Source organism: Sceloporus occidentalis, unplaced genomic scaffold (assembly GCF_023333645.1).
Source record: "Sceloporus occidentalis isolate IW3139 unplaced genomic scaffold, rSceOcc1.0.p SCAF_55, whole genome shotgun sequence".
Lineage (NCBI taxonomy): Eukaryota > Metazoa > Chordata > Lepidosauria > Squamata > Phrynosomatidae > Sceloporus > Sceloporus occidentalis.
Window position 1 is genome coordinate 3,082,739 of NW_028317035.1, and position 23,059 is coordinate 3,105,797.

At 40.6% G+C, this 23,059-nt stretch overlaps 2 non-coding genes across 2 annotated transcripts; both read left to right on the top strand.

Annotated features, from left to right (window-relative positions):
• The first annotated feature begins 3,634 nt into the window (after nucleotides 1-3,634).
• On the top strand, nucleotides 3,635-3,706 carry TRNAW-CCA (transfer RNA tryptophan (anticodon CCA)). The gene has a single exon. It is a non-coding gene; the product is annotated as a tRNA-Trp (tRNA).
• A 292-nt stretch (nucleotides 3,707-3,998) lies between these two features.
• On the top strand, nucleotides 3,999-4,070 carry TRNAW-CCA (transfer RNA tryptophan (anticodon CCA)). Its single transcript has one exon. It is a non-coding gene; the product is annotated as a tRNA-Trp (tRNA).
• Nucleotides 4,071-23,059: the final 18,989 nt, after the last annotated feature.

Below are 23,059 nucleotides of genomic sequence, written 5' to 3' on the forward strand. Positions count from 1 at the left end.
GTTTGTTGATGCTGAGTTCCGGCACTGACAAGCTGCCCAAAACCGAAGCCTTATTTTTATTGCACGGAATCAATAAAGTAAACATACCGGTATTTTACTTCACTAATCTATATAAAAATCTCGGAACCTTTAACCTTTTAATTTCATTGCCCTTGGTGCAATGCACCTGTCATATCAGGGGTAGTTATCAGTATCAAATCTACCTGTAGTTAATTACACCTGTCAAAGTAGATACTATAAAAACCTGAATATTTCATAGGACCATCTGGCACGTGAGATTTTGAAAAAATAAAATAACACAAATTTTTAGAACATTATAGCATCATAACAACCCTGTCTTCTACTCTGGCTACAAGGTTGGATTTCTCAGCAAGTAAACTAAGGAATTTTAAGAAATAGGAATAACAATGTCCATTTCTAGCCTTGCTTTGTATGACTAACCTATATTCTATTACATAACTTACCAGCTATTTAGGAACAGTCAAATAAAATACGCATATATTTTTCTAAAACATGCCTGCTACCTAAACACAAAACCACGCAGGCTGAAAAATCACGATAAATACACTTGGCTTCATAGGATCACCCATGCAGCATCAATTGCTGTTTTTCAATCAATTTAAGCTTATGAATGTCACGAGCGCTGTGGCCTATAAGCACTCACCTCACTCATCCCTGAAACAAGGGGTTGAGTTCACAAGGGAACACGGACTTGGACGATCCCAACAGTGAAGAGGCTCAGGTATAAGCAGGTAAAGTTTGTTACTGTGTTTTAGGCAAAGCATGGATGGATCCAGATACCTATATAGGTACACCTGCAGGCAGAAGTCACAGACAGGTGACACAGGATACCATGTGTTAATACAGAATGGATGGTCAGACACAGCCAGGTTCAGTACAGTAAACTGGCATTGATACAAGCCAAAGGTAGAGTCATGGAGCAGGTAGTCACACAAGCCAAGAATGGAACATAGGCAGATCAAACTGAAGTTGAATAACTCTGCAGGAGAGCAGTCAGGCGAGCCAAGGGTCAAATCTAAAAACAACAGAAGTGTATACAGGAAATACAGCATAACAGGACAACAGGGTGACTAGGAACTGCAGTTCTTGATTTTTAAATTCAGCGTTGTGTACGCCTCGCCTTCTGATACATATCATATATGCATATACATATGCATGCCCTGCTATATTCCTTTAGCTCACCTTTCCTAGTCCCTCTCCTGCAATAATTTTACTGGTGTGGCTGGTCAATCCCTAACAACGGCACTTTTACCTATTGTGTAATACACCCTAAATCCCTCTAGATTGAAAACTCTTTTGAGCAGGGCCCTCCTCACCTGTTGTCTCTGTTAGTCAATTTGTTATGTTACATACTACTTGATATGTCCTGTCTACCCATTGTACAGCGCTACGGAATTTGATGGCGCTATATAAAACAATAAATAATAATTATAAATACACATCACACACATGTCTGTAGATGGAATTGTCCATTGGGAGAGCTTTTCCTACTAAACAATGCATTAGGGAAAGAGGGGCCCGTCTGCAAGCTTATAATATATAGGATCTTTGAAAGTTATGCCCATAGTTTAAAGAAAAACTTCTGCCACATAAGATAGCATAAGGGAAAGTCCTGTACATAAGCGGTCTTGTTAAATACCTATGTTCTAACCACCTCTTATCACACTGTCTAAAACAAAATCTCCCTCCTTGGTCGCTTGATATTAGGATCCCGATAAAGTCTGTGTAATTTAATCGTACCTTCAAAGTGCCCCTCTTTTCCGAAGATACAATCTCTCTTTGGTACCCAAATATGTCCTTCTCACCTCCCTAATGTACCATATTTGCTCAATTATAAGACAAGGTTTTTTTCAGCGTCAAATGAGGTCTGATTATGAGACTAAGATCCAGATGCCCCGCAGCGCTGCAGGGGAGCTGGATCCTCCTGTCTGGTAACCTCAGCTGCTGCCGGCTCTTACAATGGGCAAAGGCAAAAGTGCAGGCAGCAGCAGAGGTTGTCTATGTGCATCACGCACCTTCCCCGGCTGCCAGAGAGGAGAATTCCCCTCAGCGCTGCGGCAAATTCTCTTCTCTGCCAGCCAGTGAACATCCGCTCCATGAACGCAGACAAGTACTGCTTGTACTTCCGCCGTAGCTTCTATGACGCAGCACTGGTGCTCATAGAAGTTCCGGCGGAACACCTGCTGCACCTGGTGCACCAGGCACCAGGGAGTCAGAAGCACTGATATGCCTTTTAACCCCCTATATACCAGAGTGGCAAATAGGGCTATAAGGCATTTCTGGAGGCAGAGTGACATAAAGGGGCATAAGGCATTTCTGGAGGCCGAGTGGCATACAGGGAGTTAAAGGCAAACCAGGGAGGCAGAGTGGCATATAGGAGGGTATAAGGCATATAAGAGGCAGATGTGCATAACTGGGGGGCAAATAAAAGGAAATAAAAACAAAAAAAATATTTTTATCTTTCATAGCTTTTATTAAGTATGAAAAAATAGTTTACATGAATTAATATTTACTAGTAAAACTTTTTTCCTATAGGGTCGTCTTATATTCAGGCTTTTTCTTTTGTTCCTAAATTAATATTCAGATTTTGGGGGGGTCGTCTTATAATCAGGCAAATATGGTACTTCTTTTCAAGGAGCTCAAAATGTTTGGTGGATATGAGTGTATATAAACAACAGCGTCAAGGGTTTGGAATAATGTATTTGTCTTGCCATTTTACCTTATGTTGGCTTAATCAAGATTCCCCTTTTTTGCATGACAAGTAGGATTCTTTATTGAAAACACACAAACAATAAAAATTAGGAGTAATAATAAGATAAAAAAAACCTATACATAAATAAAAAAAAAATTACTTTTAGCAATTAAATTCTGTTTCTCAAAAGGTATCTGGAGAAACCGTCAGCGCTACGGGATTATTTTTTTAATAAAAACAAAAACAATTTAAAATTTAATTTATTGTTTATTTTTGTCTAATAAACCTGTAATAGACACGGTACCCCCAGTTTTTATATCTCACTGGACGGATCCAGTGTAGTTTAATAGTGGTGTTTTTCGTATATTTACGGTTATAACCTCCTATTTCTCCACTCACACATATACATAAAAATGTTAAAATTCTAATGTACGGCAAACGTATTTTCTTGCTGGTAAGTAGTGTGTGTCGTTTAGAACTTTTGCCTTTTCCCGCTCCCCCGTGAAATTGGTACGGTCCGCGGGAGGTTTGAAAGCCGAGAGCTGGAGGTGGTACCTAGCGCTGAACAAGGCGGGACATGTCAGTAAACTGAGTGCTGCGGGGCCCAGGTGAGTTAGAGGGAAAGGAGTAAGCGTCCTGTACAATTAATAGGCGATAGTATTAAGGAAATTATATTTATTATGTATTAGTAGAAAGCACGTCATTCTCTGGTTGTTAAATGATTTACGGTAGAATCGGTGATTTTTTTTTTTTTAATTTTTTTTTTACAACGCCGAGCTCGTAGTGACTGGAAACCGCGAAAAGCGTTCGTTCGCCGATGCTGCACTTGGGATAGGAGTGCTTTGCTTGTTAAATTGTTTATAGACATCATAAGCGCGAAGCAATCTGTGAGAGCGTTTCATGGAATACCATCGTGGCGAGGACCTCGTGGCGCAACGGTAGCGCGTCTGACTCCAGATCAGAAGGCTGCGTGTTCGAATCACGTCGGGGTCAAGTTTTTATTCTATTATCTTTTTTCGTACTAACGCTCCTACTACGTTTTTGTCAAATGCAAATCTTATTAAAGAAATACTAATGATGTTGCCGATTCACGACGTCAACACAAGTGTCAATGCTCATTTTATTTGGGATGGGCTGTAGATTAGCCGCTCGAGTCTTATAGGCTTCGTTTTCTGTCGGTTTAACCCACTCGAGCTACAATAATCGATAAACTATACTAAAGCTGGCTTTCTATCTGTGTATGGATGCTGAACAAAACTCGCCCGTGTGACAGAATCCATTCGTAGACCTCGTGGCGCAACGGTAGCGCGTCTGACTCCAGATCAGAAGGCTGCGTGTTCGAATCACGTCGGGGTCATGTATTTTTTTTTTTCTCATTCGGTTTCTAGAATAGTCTGAGTTTGGTTTGAGGCATATGTAAACATAAATCCTATTTTTATATTTTTTTTAACAGCCCTTCCCATTGAGGCTCTCTCCCCCCCCCCCCCCCGAGGAAAAAAGTGCACAGTAGGCCCATGTATATAGTTTTATTTTATTTTTAACTGGTTATCCAGTACTCCCCACCCCAAAATCACTGAAGTAATGTAAAATAAAAAGAGAATTTCTCAAACAAGTCGTGGCTTTCTTGGTCTTTTGGCTAAAATAATGAGTACCTGTGAGAGAGCATGATCTTCTGGCTTAAAGCTGGGGGTGCATGAAGCAAAAATGACCCTAAGGGTGGCTCTGTCCACATGCTGCTACGCTCTGACCTCATTGTGCTTGGGTTGGTAAGCCCAGTATTTTTACATAGACCCTTCCTTTGTGCTTTTTTCGATTCCCAATTTGGCCTGGCCAATGTGGAATATTCTACCCAAATGATGATGTTAGGGCTGCAGCTACCAATTGTTTTCATAATTGATTAGTTGACCTTTTTTTTTTTTTTCTTTTTTAATTAATCTGATTAAACTCATGGGGTAGTAGAAGCATTATTAAACACTCATCTACAGACACCAGAAAAGCCAGAAGGCTTGTTTTTCCCACTGAAATTTCATGGTGCTGCCGCAACCACAAGGCATTCTGGGTAGGCGCATCTAATAAGGTCAACAATGATCACCCTTTGCCTCTATATCCACTTTATACACTTCGATAAAACTCAGCTCTGAAGTAGCATGTGTCTGAAGTAAGTTAACATGTAACTTTAAAACAATAGTGCATGCTGTACCCAGGCCAACTTATCGATAATGAAAATCATTGACAGCTATTTTAGTTGTCGATTTAGATTAGTTGTTTCCTTGAAAGAAAATATCACTGGTATAGGCGCATTAAACATGGAAAAGGGGAAATCATGGTTGAAGAAAGATTGGAAAAAAAAATGTCAAAAGCTCCAGTTGCTTAGTGTACTTGCAAAATCAGCATGATCGAAAATTAATCTTCCAATACAAATACCAAAGAATGGTCTAAAATTTACACACCAATGCATGTCTAATATTAAAAGGCCGGTAATATGGCACTCGTTAAAAACAGCTGCAGTATCTCTGAAAAAGTCAACTGGTGAATCGGTGAGCTTTATGAATGGGTGCTTGGGGTCAGATCAGGACAGCATGCCCAAGTCGTATAGTCAGAGGCTTGATTTGGAAAGGAGGGAACTGTGGTTAGATACATGGCCGCAACCTATTCCCTTCGCTTCTATGGAGTAATAGCATGGTGAAAAAGGTGTGGACTGCCATGGGAATTTGCTCAATGGTTAATTTTGTCTTGTCTAACAAACTTTAGGTGCAGTAAACAGTCTATTGCCCTAAACAGCCTTGCCAGTGATTTATGCATATTAGTGTTGTAACCCCACCTGCCCTTCTTGATATACCGTGTCGTAATTAAAATAGTGGGGTTTAAGCCCTATATAATGACCGTTTGTCACGTAATAAAAAGTGCACAAACCATTTCTGGCTATCTGATCGTGGTGCAGAGTATATCGGCGGTATAGCACCAGCTTCTCTGATTGAAAATTACTGTAAAAAAAAAATAAAAAAATCAGATACCTTCAGACAGGAGAAACTCTCAGCCTTGCTGTCATTCTGGGATCAGACATGCCATAACCGTACACCCCCATTTTACTTAAATTATTGCATGTGTGTGTCTATGTAAATATACTGTGTGTAATATATAGTATAGATATATATAGATAGATAGATATGTGTGTGTTTGTGTATTTGATGACTGGAATGTAACTGAGTTTCCTTAAGAAAGAGCAGTAGTATAGCCTGGTGTCTCCATATCATTATACAGACTGTTATGCTTATTTTGTCCCTTTCTACACGTAAAGCTATTTTAAAGCTGATCTGCTTATGAGAGCAGTTTTATGTTCAAGCCTGCCAGCTGCCTGACCTTTCTGAGCAGTCAGTCTTTCTTCATATTGGCAGCCATGCCGGCCCTTGCAGAAAATCCTTCCCAGCTCTCTAAAGACCAATTAAAAAGTAGATTAATTTCTCATAACGTGCCCCTGCCTTGGGGTGACCAAAAGAAAGATGTTTATTTGCACCTCTACTTAAATCACGTTTTCCACAAAGAGGGAAATTTTGACTTTTCGAGTGACGAAGAGGATATGTCACCTGCAAATTCTGTAAGTGTGTGAGTTGGGCTGACTTATGTTTAGAGGGTGGCAATATAAAGAGCTGTAGTCAGTGTGGCTTATTGTTAAGACCTTCATTTTATCGTTTCATACTGTAGATTTAGAGGTAAAAATATAGTACTTGCTTTATAAATGAATGGTAAATGGCGTAAACAAAAGATGCTTGCAGTGTGAAGATTCTAGCTTCCCAGCCTATGTCTAAGCGTGTCCTCGCTCTACAGCATTGTTGGGGTGTTTATTTTAACTAGTCAAATATTAGTCAGAACAAGTAGTTTATATTCACCCAAGAAAAATAAAATCTTGGCAACTTTGCACTAGCCCATTGAGCAGAACAGTATGCCGATGGCATGCAAGTCACAGCTTGGGTTAGTTCAGAACCTGGGTGTTATAGAGTCATTTATTGGGATCACGTTGGCATCCGTTCATAATGTGCACAAGAGCTGGAGATGCTGCTAAAAGTCAAACAAACGGTTGTATCTTGAAAAGTTGTATAATAGTCCATTTAACCCCCATTAGTCGTGGGCTTTTGTTTCCTTAGTGTGTTTCAGGGTTTATCTATAAGCTATACACATCCTATTATCGCCTTCCAATGCTCATGTACCTGTATGAGTTCTCAGTCATAGCTGGTCGGTAAGGAATGAGCTGGTTATATGTTAGAACTTGAAATGACCAGTAAAGCAAGTCATGGTCATTTACTTCTTCTTCTTTTTTTTTTTTTAAAGCCGTCTTTCTGGATGTTCCCCGACTGTATTACAGTGTAATATGTGTATTGTGTAATACAAAATAATTGAAGAATTATTTTGTTTGCAGTGTATGCTCAGTTTACCCTGATTTTCATACTATTGTCTCTGTGAAAAGCTGGAACCTCCAATACAAACCCTTGCTTTAAACCGATCATGGCTCTAAAGTGCAGCTTCATGAAATGGACAAATAATACTACCGTCAAAATTCATGCTGAGGTGAAAGAGCACTCTGCGGCTCATTAAATCTGGCGTTTAACTAGGAAGCAGTTTCTAGCACCGACAGACAGGGCCAATAGGTCATCTGCTGGAGGGCCGTTGCTTGGTAACCGATCCCTTTTGTGTAAAATGTTGACAGATTTTTGAACCTCCTGCTAGACAGGTGTCAAGATTCAGAGCACGTTTTTTTTTCCTGTGCAAATTACCTTTTTCCCTGTTTACCGCTTAGCTTCAAAACATGGAAGTTTCCTTTTATCTATAGTTTGTTTTGGTTTTTAAAAGTCTGCTTTTTAACCCCTTAATGACAAAGCCCGTACATGTTCAGGCTGAAAATGCATTGTTTTCAATGGGTTTAGGGACTGCCCATTGTCCTTAAGGGCTTAAAATATTTTCTGTTCAACCTTGTCGTCGGCAATGGTAAACTTAAAAGCAATATTCCAGCTGTCATTTGCTGTTCCTCTGCAGATGCAAAGTAGAGCTAAAGATCCGCAGCTCTTGTATACCTGAATGTTCTGCATGGGGTACATTGGAAGAAAGAATACTTGTCCTTCATGTGTAAAAAATGGTGTAAAATAGGGAAACCCTTGAAACAAAGTCACTTTTAAATTTTTTTGGAGCTGCCTCTGATGAATGAAGGGAGAATACCTCCGATATGCTGCTGCATAAGCTCATAGTCCATGCAAAAATACCGTATTTTTCGCTCCATAAGACGCAGTTTTTTTCCTCCCAAAGTAGGATGAAAAATCAGCCGCGTCTTATGGAGCGAAGATGCAGGCAGGCAGGGAGGGAGGGGGCAACGATATACCGTATTTATCGGCGTATAACACGCACTTTTTTAACTAAAATCCGGAGCTTAAACCCTACCTGCGTGTTATACGCCGATAAATCCGGGGTCGCAACTGAGGCAGGCGGCGGCGGCCGCCAGCAGAGGAGTCCTGGATTTCTGCCAGTCAGGGGGGCCCAAGGGGTGCTGAGCGGTTGCTGAAGACAACCGCTCGGCAACTCTCGGGCCCCCCTGCCTGACAGATATACAGGAATCCTTTGCTGGCGGCGGCCGCCACCGCCGCCTGCCTCAGCGCTTCAACTCCTGTGTTGGAAGCGTTTGTCTCGGGTGCCGGCGCGTTACGCTGGGCGCCGGCATATGACGTCAGACGCCGGCGCTCAGCAGTGAAGCGCCGGCACCCGAGACAAACGCCTCACGCTTCCAACACAGGAGTTTAAGGTAAGTGACCGGGGCGGGGGAGATCCTGAGAAGGGGGGGTTAGGGAGTTAGAGGGGAGATACTGAGAAGGGGGGTTAGGGAGGGAGGTCTTACTGTGTGTGTCTCACTGTGTCTGTGTGTGTCTTACTGTGTCTGTGTGTGTCTTACTGTGTGTGTCTTACTGTGTTCATAGCTTATTCAGTTATTGTAATAAATATTTTAGCCCATTTTTTAGCTCAAAATATTTTTTCCTTTTTTTTCTCCTCTAAAATCTAGGTGCGTCTTATCAGCAGGTGCGTCTTATAGAGCGAAAAATACGGTATATCCCAGCATATAAATGTACATTTTTTGGAACCATGCTACTCCTTTTAAGAGGTTTATAAATGCTGATCCGTATCAGAAGTTCTGGTGCTATGTGTGGTGGCTGAGGATAAACATTAAGTGTGCATGCTGGTTGCTGCACTTTTGGTTCTGAGGTTATAATTCAAAATATGGCCTACCGTTACCATAGAGTAACTGGGATGTATTCATGGTCATTACAAAGAGCTGGTGGCCTTGTTTGACACTTATATGGAGTTCTTTAAATGTGGGACTTTCCATGTCATTTCCAGTATTATATATTATAGGATTAATTTTTTCCCTACCTTAAGTTTTGGTGTTTTTTTTGTTTTTTTTTTTGTTCTTCCTGAGTCAGTCTTTTTATTCACTCAAGATAAAAGCAGAGGTTCTGGGGGTTTTGTAAGTTACTGTCCTACCTGTATAGGCAGAGCTATCTGCTCTATATATGATACCAGGTTTAGGCTTTCTCTCCTCATTCTAACATGCACTCTGATCAATAATATAAATCAGAGGTGCATAAACCACTGTATTTTCCAAGTTGCTACCCGTTATATAAAAGGTTGTTAAAAAAAGGATATAAAACAGTGTTATGTTGCATTTAGGCTGTCAAAGTATTGTTTGATGTGGCATGCAAAATGTTAAAGGGCAACTCCTCCCATCTAGAACATAGAGCTTTCCCCAGCACTGAAACATCAGGCCTGGTCGCTGTCCTTTTAACATAGCGCTCTGTCTTCTCTTTAAGCTTCCGCCTGTGGGAGATCCCGAGGAGGGAGGTGAAGACAATATGGACGTGAAGAGCCTGAGCAACACTGAGCTGAAGGAGCAGCTGCTGAAACGAGGGGTCAAGCCGGGACCTATATTACGTATGCATATGTTTTCTGAGCTAGCAAAGGAGGTGGAAGTGCCTGTTCATTGGCTGGCCGTGGTGTATACAGTACCTATGTAAACAGCTACGCTGTAAGAAATGAAACCTCAGGATTGCTTGCTTGCTTGCTTTTACCAGCGGCCTATGTCCGTTATCTGCAGTGGTATTCTGTATTTAAGATTAGATATGTTATCTACACAAAACCCCCTAATGCTTTCTTCTGCATCGACTGACTAATATATATATATATATATATATATAATATTATATTGCATAATACATTATTTTGTATGCTCAGCAAACCATTTTTTTTATTTCCTGTGTCCTGTTTTTTATTTATTTATTTTTGTTTACTCTGTTCTGCTTCACCTTTGGTGAGTGTGTATTGACTTGATATGGGGAACATATGTATTTTTGACAAAGGGAATTAAGTCTTATTTTTTAGTGATGCTCAGGATCTTTCTAATCACCTTCAAGTGATGTAGAATGCCTATGAAGCAGCAATACAATTTACAATTAATATGCTTTGATATTAGATAATTTGGGAGCAAATTTAGCAGTGGGTTAAATGCTTCTTGTAGGGGGTCACAAATGATGTATTTATGAAGGTCAATAGAACATGGCATAGAGAGAGAGCTTTTAAAACCGAAAAATGTTTTGAATAGATTGAGATTTCTTTTCGCATTTTCATTTTCGCTAGTAGTAAAAATATAAATAATTAAAGCAAAGCCCTATGAGATTCCACAACTATGAATATTGCTAGACTTTTACTTATTGCCCTAGAACTGTGTGTGTCCATCGCTTTGCTCACAGCCACTCGCTCAAGTGAGGAATCCAACACCTTACTTGTGAATCCCCGGAGAAGCCAAAACCTAAGTCATGGAGTTCAATTGAATAAAGACTCTTAAACATGTTCTGTACTTGGACTGCTTTACACCCTTGCCAGCCAAAGCAAACTTACTTCCAGAGCTGTAGCAAAATGGATAAACCTTTGAACTGCGCTTTTTAAATTTAAAGTTTTACTGGCGTTAGCTGCAGACTAGTTTGTGATTGAGTCTGAAGGGTTTAGTGATTATTTATTTTTCGCTTGATTTTTTCCCCCATAGCCAGCACGCGAAGTGTTTACGAAAGGAAGTTACAGCAGTTGATGGAGGCGCTGGTGAAACAAAATGGGCCAGGGAATGAAGATCGGTATTCAGACAGCGAAGATGAAGGTTAGAGCGTTGTCAATTGTGGAAATAGTTTGGGCATTTCTCACTATTATAATCTGCGATAGGCACAAACTTTTCTGAAATAAAAAAAAAGTGTTTTGAAGGTTTTCCATTGTCCAATGTACATGATTGCTATATAATGTGACGGTCCCCTGTATTTATCTGCTGCATGTGCACTCATTCCTTGCTTTGTAAGTTAATCTTCAGATTACATGTCAAACTTGCCAGGTTTTTATATACTTAACATGCCATACAAAAAATGGCATCGCTTTTTTATTTTTTATTTATTTATTTTTTATTTAGGACACTATAAACAAACTAACCAATACTAACCAAACAATTATTGTAGAATTTGTAGCTTCCCAAACATAGATGATTAATATCAATGTCCTGCTTCTTTTTCTTCTATAATCCTGCAGAAGGTGCTCCAATGAAGAACGAGGGGGAAAGTAGAGAAAAGATTGATATGAGAACACGTAATGAAATGTACAACAAAGCCAAGGTAAGCAGCTCCCATTAACCCCTTAGGACCAGTAGCTATTATGCTTCTGCTCTGTCCTCCATATCCAGTATCATGCTTTTCCTACTCAAATGATCCCTCACCAGGATAATTATATATATATATATATATATATATATATATATATATATATATATATATATATATATGTGTGTGTGTACCCATTTTCTTCCCTATAGTTCTGATAATTGGGGTGCATATTATATCAGTACACATTTGTTGTAGACATGTGCTGCACAACACCTCGAAAAGGGTGTAGTGTTTATAGGCTTGCGGGGACAAAGTGATAATCACTTATTTTTCTGTGGTGCTCATGTTTAGCTGTAATTTTCTTCTCTTGTTTACTGTACCCCCGCATGAGATATATATTATATATAATTAATCACAAGAAGGGCTACCATTATTTTCACCGTATTGTTTAATTTAAAAAAAAAAAAAAAAAAAAAACCCAAAAAACTTCTGACTTCTATATAAAAAAATATTTACTTGTCTATTTACTTGTGTATCTGCTAATAAAAAATGCTAAATAAATTCTAATATTTGTCCTGAGTTTAGAAATACACATTTGGAACATCTTTGAAGCTGGCCAATTCAATTCACCTTCATCAACTCATATATGTTTGAAAACTAGAGACCCCATGGGAATTTTAAATGCTGGCATTTTAACTCTTTCCATGCCCTAATTTTACCATAAGCTTTGGTCACTTTGTGATAGTATTTGTTTTATGTGTGAGTGTTCTGTGTTTGTGTTTTTTGCACACGTTGCAATTCCAGTATGAATTTACTGATCCTCATGTGTGATATCACCAATCCAAAGGTTTGTTAGGTTGTTTGGGGGCTACAACATTTGGGAGGTGCACATTTTATTTATTCATTTTCATATTTGGTCAGTATGTGTACATGTCCTATGTGGGACGTCTTTGAACCTGGTCAGTTAGATTTTTATTTTATTTTTGAAAATTTAGACACCCCACAAGTATTTCAAATACCGGTATTATGACACTTTCCATGCCAGGATTTCTGTGAAAATATAGAGGTAATGTTAAGACTAAAAAAAAAAAAAGCCTAAACAAAAAAACAAACTGCATTTATATAATTTTAAATACACCACTTACAAATCCACTACTCCATTTTTTTTTTTAATGCTTTAGGCTGGTGGCAGTTTTTTTTTTTTATTTTTTATTTTTATTTTACTCAGACATGGCTGAGTTTCTCATGGTGACATGGGATCACACCATTTTCAATTTGTCGTGTGGGTATCAAGCTCTGTCCTCACGGACTGGAATTCTCATGTAATGAAAACGTTTAATTTTAAATCCTGGAAGCACTTGGTGTCCTACGTTTAATTATGCTGTCCCACTGTGCTTTAGTGATATAGTCCCTCAGACACTACTTTTATTGCCTTCGCATGGAATATCCACCACAAATAAATCCAAGCTTCTGTGACCTATAAATGTAATTCACCTGTAGGCATGCAGTTTACTGGACCGAGAGAAGATGGTTTAGAAGGCTTTCCATGTTCCTTGGAATCCTTATAATTGTGTGGTATGAAGTTATATGTATATCAGATGAACATAGCCTTCCTATTAAAGAATGCTGATAACACCTTTAAAATCCCTTCTTAGGTTTTCACAGTGAATGTTCCTGTTCGGCGATCTTCCTTATCAAACGGCTTTAATATGCGCCCACCTCCAGGCCCATACACACATGTAATTCTACTGTAAAACCTTTTTAGTCACTGATTGAGGGGTCACATATGGTAATACTGCATGTCACAGCAGTGTGGTTGCACTTGTGTATTCTGTGGGAGCACTAAAATTTGTTTTTCTTGCTTCCAGCAATTTTGCAATATTTTCCTGGTGACCATTTTTTTTCTTTACAGCTTTTGTTAAAAGGTCTCACCTAGCTTGCGTAAAGCATCAGTATGTAATAATTTTCCTTTAACCTAAGAACGCGGCTTGCAGTCTTTACATTACTGTTACATGTTCACAACTTAGATCTTGATGTGCTTTGGTTCACTGTGGTGCCGTGGTCTTCTGCTCTTGTAGTGGCATAGATCATTAGATGCCAGGCCCTCGTAATATCCATATGAGCATAATAAATCTCAACCAGTTTTCCATTTACAGATTCCAGCATCACTTGCAGCTGAATATAACCAGAACCTGGCAAACTTAGGGGATGACTTCAGTGTTACCAGAATCTTGAAGCAGGAAAGTACCATCTTTACCAGAGAGTGTATAAAAACATGAAAGCTCTATTTAACAGAATACAACAGAGCACTTTGGTGTGCTGTCTTAGTGTTGGGTAGTGGCTTTTATTATGGGAGACCTAAAAGCCAATTTGGTTTGTTTGGTGTGGTAAATGTAGAAGCTGATGTGTAGCTTGTCATTGCTGCTGTAATGTGTGACTTCTGTTTGATAAGCAGATGGAAAGAAGGTCATCTTTGGGACATGTTCCAATGCACAAGAGGGAGCAGGACAGCAAAAGTCTTCCCAGTCAGGTAAACCGACGGATGTCTCAGAGGATTGCTTTCATTTAATAATCCATTGTGAGACAAATATTTTAAGTTGCCCAAATACCCAATGTATTATGAGACCTGATTGAGTTTGTCTTGCAAGAAAGATCAACTTGGCTGTGCATATTGGTTGGTTTAAATGGTGCCAGATTCCTGGTGGAGTGTTGGCTGCTTAATGCATGAGTCACAAAATAGGACAGGGTGGTTCCTCACTAAAATCAGGAGGCACACTAAATTCTGCTGTTTGTTGGTAAAACTGGATCCATAAATAAGGCATGGCTCCACCATATTGGCTTTCTACTTGTGAAGGAATAGTATGTAAGGTCTTGTTTTTTGACACTTTTGACCAGGTAGCATAATTATATTTGGCCACCCCTTATTCCAAAATTGTGGCCAATAATAGTTGCCACACATTCAGGTTTGCTATAAACCTGATGTTCGAGGAAAGATTCCTACTAGGTGCTGATTGTTAAAATGGTATAACTTAATTCCATGCACCCATGACTGTTTGTGTGTCGGGCACTGATGTCTGCATTCAATTCACACAAGGTATCAGGACTCCATGCAGACAAGTCAAGTTTGTCTTCCACCATTTCTACAAAAAATATAATCTGTATAAACCTAGTATTGTGTACTGAAAGAAGGGCATTCCCCAAGATGTTCCAAATTTAATATGTTGCAGAGGAGGAAGAGGAATAAAGGCCTTGGTGTTTTTCATGTTGACATATCTTAATGTCACCACATATATTGAAGACCAGATTGTCCCGAATGTCAGTCATGTTAAGATGTCTCTTCACTGGAACAAAAACCTAACATGAACAATGAAAAATAGCCGTTATTCCTCTTTTGTCTGTAACATGTTAAATGTGGCACTCTGTACTCAGGTGAGCATTATACTGATAATTGGTGTTGCCCTTAGGCTTGTGTGTGGTTTCTCAAAATGGTTCCTGATCTAGTGTTGCTTTGAGACACACTTTGGAACTCTTTAGTGAATGTTGCAGACTGCAATTCTGCACAGTATGCTGTTCCTTTTGTTACCAACCATTTTAATGCTTTTTAAAGGTTTCTACTGCACAATAAAGCCATTTTGGAGTTTATCTGCTCTAGGAGAGCAGAAACTTGACACACTTTATCATTGTTAGAAAGGTGGCATCCTATGACAATGCCATGTTGAACGTTGCAGAGCTCTGTGCTATGGGACATTCCAATGCCAATGTTTGTAGGCATTGCATTGCTACGTGCTTGGTTTGTATGCTCCCCTCCCAAAGGATTGATATCTGTCCAGTGTTGTCCAAAGTTTCAATTTGTTCCATAGACTGTTAAGATATGCATTCGGAAGCTGCATTGGTTTAATTAAGACTGATTTATATCCAATGAAATTATACAAATTTAAACTTGAAAAGACTTTGTGTACGCATGAACACCTGTAATACTAGGTAACGTTTCAAGTATTTTAATTAGGTGGTGTGGTTTCAGGATTTCTTTAATTAAAGCAAAAAAAAATTTCATTTGTCAGGAAAAGTTGACGGCAGACAAGAACACAATGACCTACAGATCTCCAGCTAACACTCCTAAGGCCTGCATTTTTAAGCACAGCAGACAGCAGGCAACATCTGTGTTTCTATATTAACTCTTGTCAGAAGGCACTGGGCATCTTTTTATTGTAATATTTACTGAGAATGAATGTGGTGTGTGTGTATATATAATAAAACAGTATCTGGTCCCATGATTTCCACAAAAGATTTATGATCTACATTATTTCAGGTGTGACCTACAATAACATTCATTCTCAGATAACTTTGTGGGAAGCTTTTGTTTTGAAGGTTATCACAATCCTCTTTCTTTCACACGTCCTCACTTAATACTTTATAGCAACACTCCTGGTTTTTCTCTTATTTTGGTTTTCTCTGTACCGCCGTTCTACGTATCCGGTAGTCTTCATTGTTGAGCTCAACTTGAGCAGACTTGCTAAACAAGAACTAGCGCAAACCTCTCCCCTGAGCAATCTTGCAAATTGTCTGTTTCTTTCTGGTTCATTTAGAGAACACCCACAAGAGGGCCTCCCATACCAAGACACACTAGCAAAATATCTAGCTAAAAATAGTATTATCACATCTTGTCTTGCTGAATACATGACCAACAATCTTCAATCAATGCTGTTAGAGTATTGGTGTCTACACTATTACACATTTGTCTCCATAGTCATCAGTATGTGCCTACTTACTCTTATTCACTGCTTCAATTGATAAACACCTTTTTAAAGTTAAAATGTCTCGCTACAGTACAGGGATAACAAAAGTAACTTTTTTTTTTTTTTTTACAGCCAGATGCTGACTCTCCTGATCTCCCTGATCCAATGTCCCAGTCTCTTCTTGGAATGAGGTAAAAATGCTGACATGTCTCACTTTATAGAGAGAAATGTCCTGCGTGGCATGAGCAAGCAACAAAAGCAGAGGCAAGCAACTGCAGTGAAAACTAATTTAATTGTATTTAGGGTAATGATGTACACAGAAACAAACGAACATTCTGACAGATTGGAGCTGCAAAACTTATCTCTACTGATCACTTTTGGGATGTGGAGGCATGTATTGGGGCAGGAGGTTTAATTGATTATGCTGAGCATACGCCTGTGCTGTGGCATAACTGGACTTGCCTCTCTAGGGGGCCCAGACAAGCCCTGCTACCAATTTTTCCTGTCTATCTGTGGCGCTTCAAAATTAGTCAGAAAGGGAATTCCAGGTGGGAAGGGCCCTTTCTCAACAATTTTGAACCGGCACAGAAACAGGCATGTAGCAGGGTCAGATTTGAGCAGTGGGACAAAACTTGCAGGAGAAGATAAGAAAATGCAGGTGGGAGAGAGGGGGTATGCATGTTTCTATGCATGTGAGTATGCATTGTCTACATATAAGTGGTACGAGAGAGTGTATGTTGGAGGGGGCAAGGGGCAATGATGGCACAGACAAGCTGAAGCAAGGATGGCATGGGTACGCAGTTTATGGGTTTTATGCAAAAGAGGTACTTACAAGTTGGGAGCATAGTCGATACTGTGGAACATGTTGGGGACCCTGGGGCAATATTTGCAGTGGGGCAGTTTCTAATTATGCCCCTGTGTCTGTTTGGAGGATTCCCACTGGATTTTCTGTTTTTATTTGCATGTGTTTTGGTAGTAATTTTGATTGCCAAACACATGGATAAAGCAAATTAATACCAAGTATCATTAGCCCTGATTAAGAAAATGACTGCTGATGGTTGCTGTTCTGTGCGAACTCTTGTCTAAGGCACTGTAAAACAAAAAAAAAAACCTTAGGTGAAAATGTATTTTACTGGTTGATACAATTATTAATTAAATATCTCCTTTATCTTCAGTGCAACACGCAGGAAACCAATTAAAGGAGCGGCAGGACGCCCAATTCAGTTCAGATACGATGATCTTGCCACCAAGGCAAGGATGCAGGAGCACACAAAGAGCACCACAGTGGAGACTGGGAAAAAGCGTCTAGTTTCAGTGCCCCTGCAGATTGCACTGTTTCTCCTAATTGCTTTCATTGCTGTAGTATTGTTAACTATGGAGGGGAGTCCAGAAAACCCCTTTGTTTCACTTTCAGAGAAAACTGCTGAGTCAGGACCTTGAAGGTCCTACAAATCTGAGCAAGGAAGATGGAGCAGAGATTTTTTTTTTAAAGTACAGTACTGGAAAGACTGAGATAAACTGCTGTTATAAATCAAACTCCTTTTGTTTCCTCTTATTTTTTAAACTGGTACTTCGACACTAAGCCAACACATGAAATTAGAGATCTTCATGTATGGCCATTGAACTATGTATATTACACATCTCATGTGCAGAGTAGCGGTGTCGGTGAAGGTATCCATGAATGCTCATGAATGAAATCCAGAATCAAATATTCACACTCCTGTACAGCAGTAGAATAGACTTTCACTTCCTTTTCTTCCTTGTCACGTGCCCTTTGATATCTTTGCCATGGGGCCTATCCTAATGAAGCAATGTCACACCAGTACTGAGTTTTGAAAGTCGGTTAATAGGAATCTGCATTTGCATATTGAGGGTTTGCAGCCTGATGCTGATCACAAGTTGAAAGACCACCATCAGCAGGGGACATTGAAGTGCACATTAACATTCAGTGTTATTTTAATGCTTTAATGTTAGCATGGGTGAGAACAAGAAAAAAGGGTATTGTGTTAACCAGTTTCTCTTAAAATTAGTGCCTTTGTTAAATGATCCCAAACTGAATTGTTTGACAGGGTATTTATTTTAGATTTATTCTAAATTATGACAGACACTAGTGTATCATTTGAGATACTAAAAAGGGGACTTTGAAAACCAAAAATACTGTCAACATGGCATGTCTCATCGTGAAGCCTTCCAAAAATAGGTTTAATGTACCGTATTGTCTGGTTTTAATTTAATTCACTGTTTAAATAAAGAATGTATTTTTTCCCGCTCTTTGAGAATGTCTTCTTTTGATTAAGCATTCTATGCTGTGACCTGACGCAACAAGGATGATCTGACTAAGTTGCTCATCTTGTGCCAATAAACTGGATGGAGGGCTTACCCAGCTAAAAGAATGGCAATTCCTTGCAGACTCGAATACATAGTTATCACAGATAGTTTGGATGGAGACTGAGGCAGATCATCTCAGAGAAACATGTTCAGTTTTTGCTTGAATTTGACACGCTAAACAACATCAGACAATTTGCATAGAGGTTCCTAGAAGCTGTCGGCGAGACTCTTACCTTTGCCATGCCTCCTTGCTCAACATCTATTTAGGTTATTTGTTTTTAGTTTTATTGCTAGTGATGCTGTTATACCTTCCTAGCAGGAAGTTGTATATATTGTTGCTTCCTTGCCTGATTGTGCTGTTGCATCTTCCGAGCAAGATGGTGTATTTTCAGTTTTTCTAGTGGTACAGTTTGCAGTCCTAGCTATATACTGTATGTTTTTCGCTAGTGATGCTTTGCCATCCTCCTATCGTGTGTGTGTATATATATATTTATAAAGCGCCGACAGATTCCGCAGTGCTGTACAAAGATGAAAATGTTAGATAACAAGTATAATACAGCAATGGACATACAGATACAAGAGGAATGAAGGGCCCTGTTCCCGCAGGAACTTACAATTTAGGTATATATATCTTGTTACTATGTTCTGTTTTGTTGTTTGTAGGATGTTGGCCCCTGATAACACTGACAGACCTCCAGTGGAAGAAAAATCCAAAAAGGTGCTAAACTAAGCAAATCGTGCTGGCTGCCATAAGTCTATTCAATACCCTAAGAAAAAACTGTGTCCGTCCTGTCTGGAGTCTGTGGCAGACACTGAGCATGCAGGGGGTAGAGAATTATTTGACTAGCTGAAAGTTGAGATGCAAGCCACATTCTTGGTTTGCACTCAAATTCCCCCAGAATTGGCAAAGTTAAGCCAATTCATCCCGTTTTTCTGACTCTGAATTTGATTATCCTGAATTGGAAGATGACTCGTCGGAAGAGGGGAAGTGAAAAATCAGAATCTCCTTTTCCCTATTGAGGAAGTAGTCAACCTGATTCCTGCTGTTAAAGCTGCTATACAGATTGAGGAGGAACCTAGACCTAAGAAATCACTTGTTTTTCCTCTAGCTTTTCCAAACGGAATCCCTGCTTTCCTGTCCACCTTGTTTTGTCAGACATCACAAAGCAGGAATGGAACCACCCAGAGCTCAGACTTAACCTATCCAGACGCAAGACCTTCAAGAAGGAGATCTGAGCAATTCACCTCCCCAAACTGCTCCAGGACTCAGACATCTTCATGACTCTTCCAATAGCCTGGTAGGGGAAAGACTTTTCAAAGATTTTTCAAAGACAGCTGGTTCTAGATTACTCAGGATCCCTGGGGTTTTTTTTTTTTCTTTTTTCATCGAGGCTGTAAATCGGTTTCAAGAATCGCAAGCTCTCATCCCAGTCCCCACGCTGGAGCACGGTCAGGGTATATATTTTCCTGGCATACAGTGGCAGTATGAGTGGGTAATGTCCTTTTCTTAGGGACAAGTAGAATCTAAAGATACAGAAAAATTAAATACTCCGGAGCCCCTCCTCCTTACCCATAAAGCCCGAGCCGACCGCAGGAAGTCAGTTTTTTTTCTTGTCCGTTTCAGGGACGGACAGAGTGGAATCTTCGGTCCGGACAGGAGTCCGGTATTTTCAGCAGCTGGTGAGGCGCACGGGTTGCTGCCTGGGGGTTTTGGATGCCTCCGCTTGCTCCCCGGGTGGTGAGCAGAGAGAGGTCTTCCCTCCGTAGCGGTTCGCGTTACGGAGGATGTATGCATTTCTTCCTTTTGTCTCCAAAGAAGTGGGAGCATGCGCAGTCTGGTGGAACGCACCCCCGGGTGTCGTTGCGTTCCACTGAAGATCCGATTCTCGCTACTGAGCATGCGCGATTCGGATCTTCCGGAGGGCGGCAATTTTAAAATTGCTTATAAAGCGCTTTGCCTGTCTGACTGCTGGAGCTTTCGTCAGTACAGTGCAACCGTGTCACCAGCCCCCCCACAAGATTCAGGTGGTTAGGGTAAGATATTTCTTTATCTTGGCTCTTTCTGCTCCTCTTCCCTCCAAAAAAAAAAAAATTTTTTTTTAAATTGTACGCTTTTTTTCTTTTTTATCATCGGATGTCTAGTCCGGTACCTCCAGAGAATCCGGATCAGGATAAAAGACCTGCTCCAGCTCCCAAAAAAAAACACTTCTAAAGCAAAACATTTAACATGTTCTGAGTGTGCTACTCCACTTCTTGATGGCTGCAGGAAAAAATTGTGTAACTCCTGCTCTGCTGAACAACTGGCTTCTGAGAAGCGTAAAGACCTACAATCTTTCCTTGGGTGGTTCCAGGAAAATTTGGCTCAGACATTTGAAGCTTTTCAATTCTCGGCAGCTCAAACCCAGGAGAAAGTCAAGTTTGGTTCTACCCACAAGCGGAAGAGCTCCAGGTCTTTCTCTCAATCAGACCTTTCCTCTGGTGAGATCTCTCGTTCCTCAAATTCATCATTAAGTTATAGTTCGGAGGATGAGATGGCTTTTCCTCCCCACGACCTCCGTAAGTTCACCAAGGAGGTGACTCGTCTACTCCTGGAGGATGATGTGGGAAGGTTTCCCTGTGCTGCCTAGAGTGGATGACCTGATTGCCAGGGAATGGAAGCACCCGGGGAAGCAAGCTTTCATTTCCAAACAATTCAAGCAGTTGTTCAGGCTTCAGGGGGAATATTCTTGGGATGAGCCCCCCAAAGTGGATGTTCAAGTTGCCCAGCTCTCCAAAAAGACTACTCTCCCTATTGGTGAGGTGTCCGGGCTAAAAGACCCCATGGACAGAAGAGCGGAGATTTCATGCAGGCGTATTTTTCAGGCTGCAGGTTCACAATGTAAGGTGGCGATATCCAGTGCAGCGGTGGCTAGGGCCCAGCACATGTGGATCCAAGCTTTGCAAGATTGTCTCGCGGTTGATTCCGATTCAGAGATCGCGAGGCTTTTAAAGAACTTGAAACTTTCTAACAGTTTTTTTGTGGATTCGGCTCATGAAGCTTTGAAGCTTTCAGCTAAGAACATGGCTTTGTCGTCTGTGTCACGCAGAGCCCTGTGGTTACGGTCCTGGACGGCAGATTCCGCTTCCAAAGCTGCACTCTGTGACTTACCTTTAGAAAAGAAGAAATTGTTTGGTGCTCCTTTGGAAGACCTTATTAAGCAGATTTCAGGTACTAAAAGAGCCTTACCTCAGGATAGAAGACCAAGGTGGAATCGTAGATATCCATATAGAAACCCGAGGCCTTTTCACCAATCCTCTAGATCAGGGGTGTCCAAGTTTTTTCTGCAGTGGGCCACTTCATCAGAATTGTATACGTGCGCGGGCCGCACTCATTTTTCACTGTGAGAAAATATGGCCTTTAATAAAATATGCAGATTAAAATAAAGTAAATGCCACAAAACCTTTACTTTTCCTCTCACTGATTTCTGGGCCTAGAAAGTGTTGTGACTACAAATTCAGGATAATTAAAAATGAAATAGTTCTATTTATTCTAGGGATGCACCAAAATGAAAAATCTGGACCAAAACATTCACAGTTCACTTAGCCAAAACTGAAAATGACCCCCCATCTTTAAAAATAATAATAAAAACTCACATTTTTAATAAAAGTAGGTAACACACCACAACTGGACAACAAAAATTAGCAATATGACTTGGCTAACAGCAATCACACTCCTATCATACCCAGGCAACCAGTAAATGCTGGTACCTAGGCATGATGGGACTGTGCTTTCTGTTAGCAATCACACTCCTATCATGCCAAGTCAGCCAGTACATGCTGATACAGCGTGGCTGTAAGTGATGTGCAGACCCCATACTGCTGGCAGCATCAATACACAAGGGGGGCAGCTAGCCATGTTTCAGCATGTCCTGGCTGACTTGGCATGATAGGAGTGTGATTGCTAACAGCAATCACAGTCCCACCATGCCTAGGATCCATGCTATCACACACTCATTCATTCATATACTCATTCATTCACAGATTCATTCCCTCAATCACGCATACTCATTCAAACACCCTCCCCACCCCCTTACCTGAACTGCAGCTCCTCGATGCCGCTCACAGACTATAGCAGGGGGCGCGGCCTCCCTCTGCGTTCTCTGGTACTGAACAGAGGAAACAGGACTGGAGCAGAGTCATGTGATGTCACGTGAACTCTGTGGAGTTCCGCTTCCTCTGTCCAGTACAAAAGACCCTCCCACAGGTAAGTAGCAGGGCTCTTGTTGTAGCAGGGTTCGAGGTGCAGCCCGCGTAAGATCGGTCGCCCTGGCTGCCGATCTTACGCGGGCCGCACCTCGAGGTCTCGCGGGCCGCATGTTGGACGCCCCTGCTCTAGATCTCAGAATTTTCGTGGGCCCTTTGGAGATAAGAAATTCCAAGACCAGCCGAAAAAACAGGACAAGAGGAAGTTCTGACAAAGTAGGAGGACGCCTGCGGCACTTCAGACTCTCCTGGGAACAGACCACTCAAAATCCGTGGATTCGACAGATTGTTTCAGAGGGTTACAGGATTGAGTTCATTCATCCTCCGGTCCGCCAGTTCCTGATTTCGTCTTATCCCTCGGCAAAAAAGAA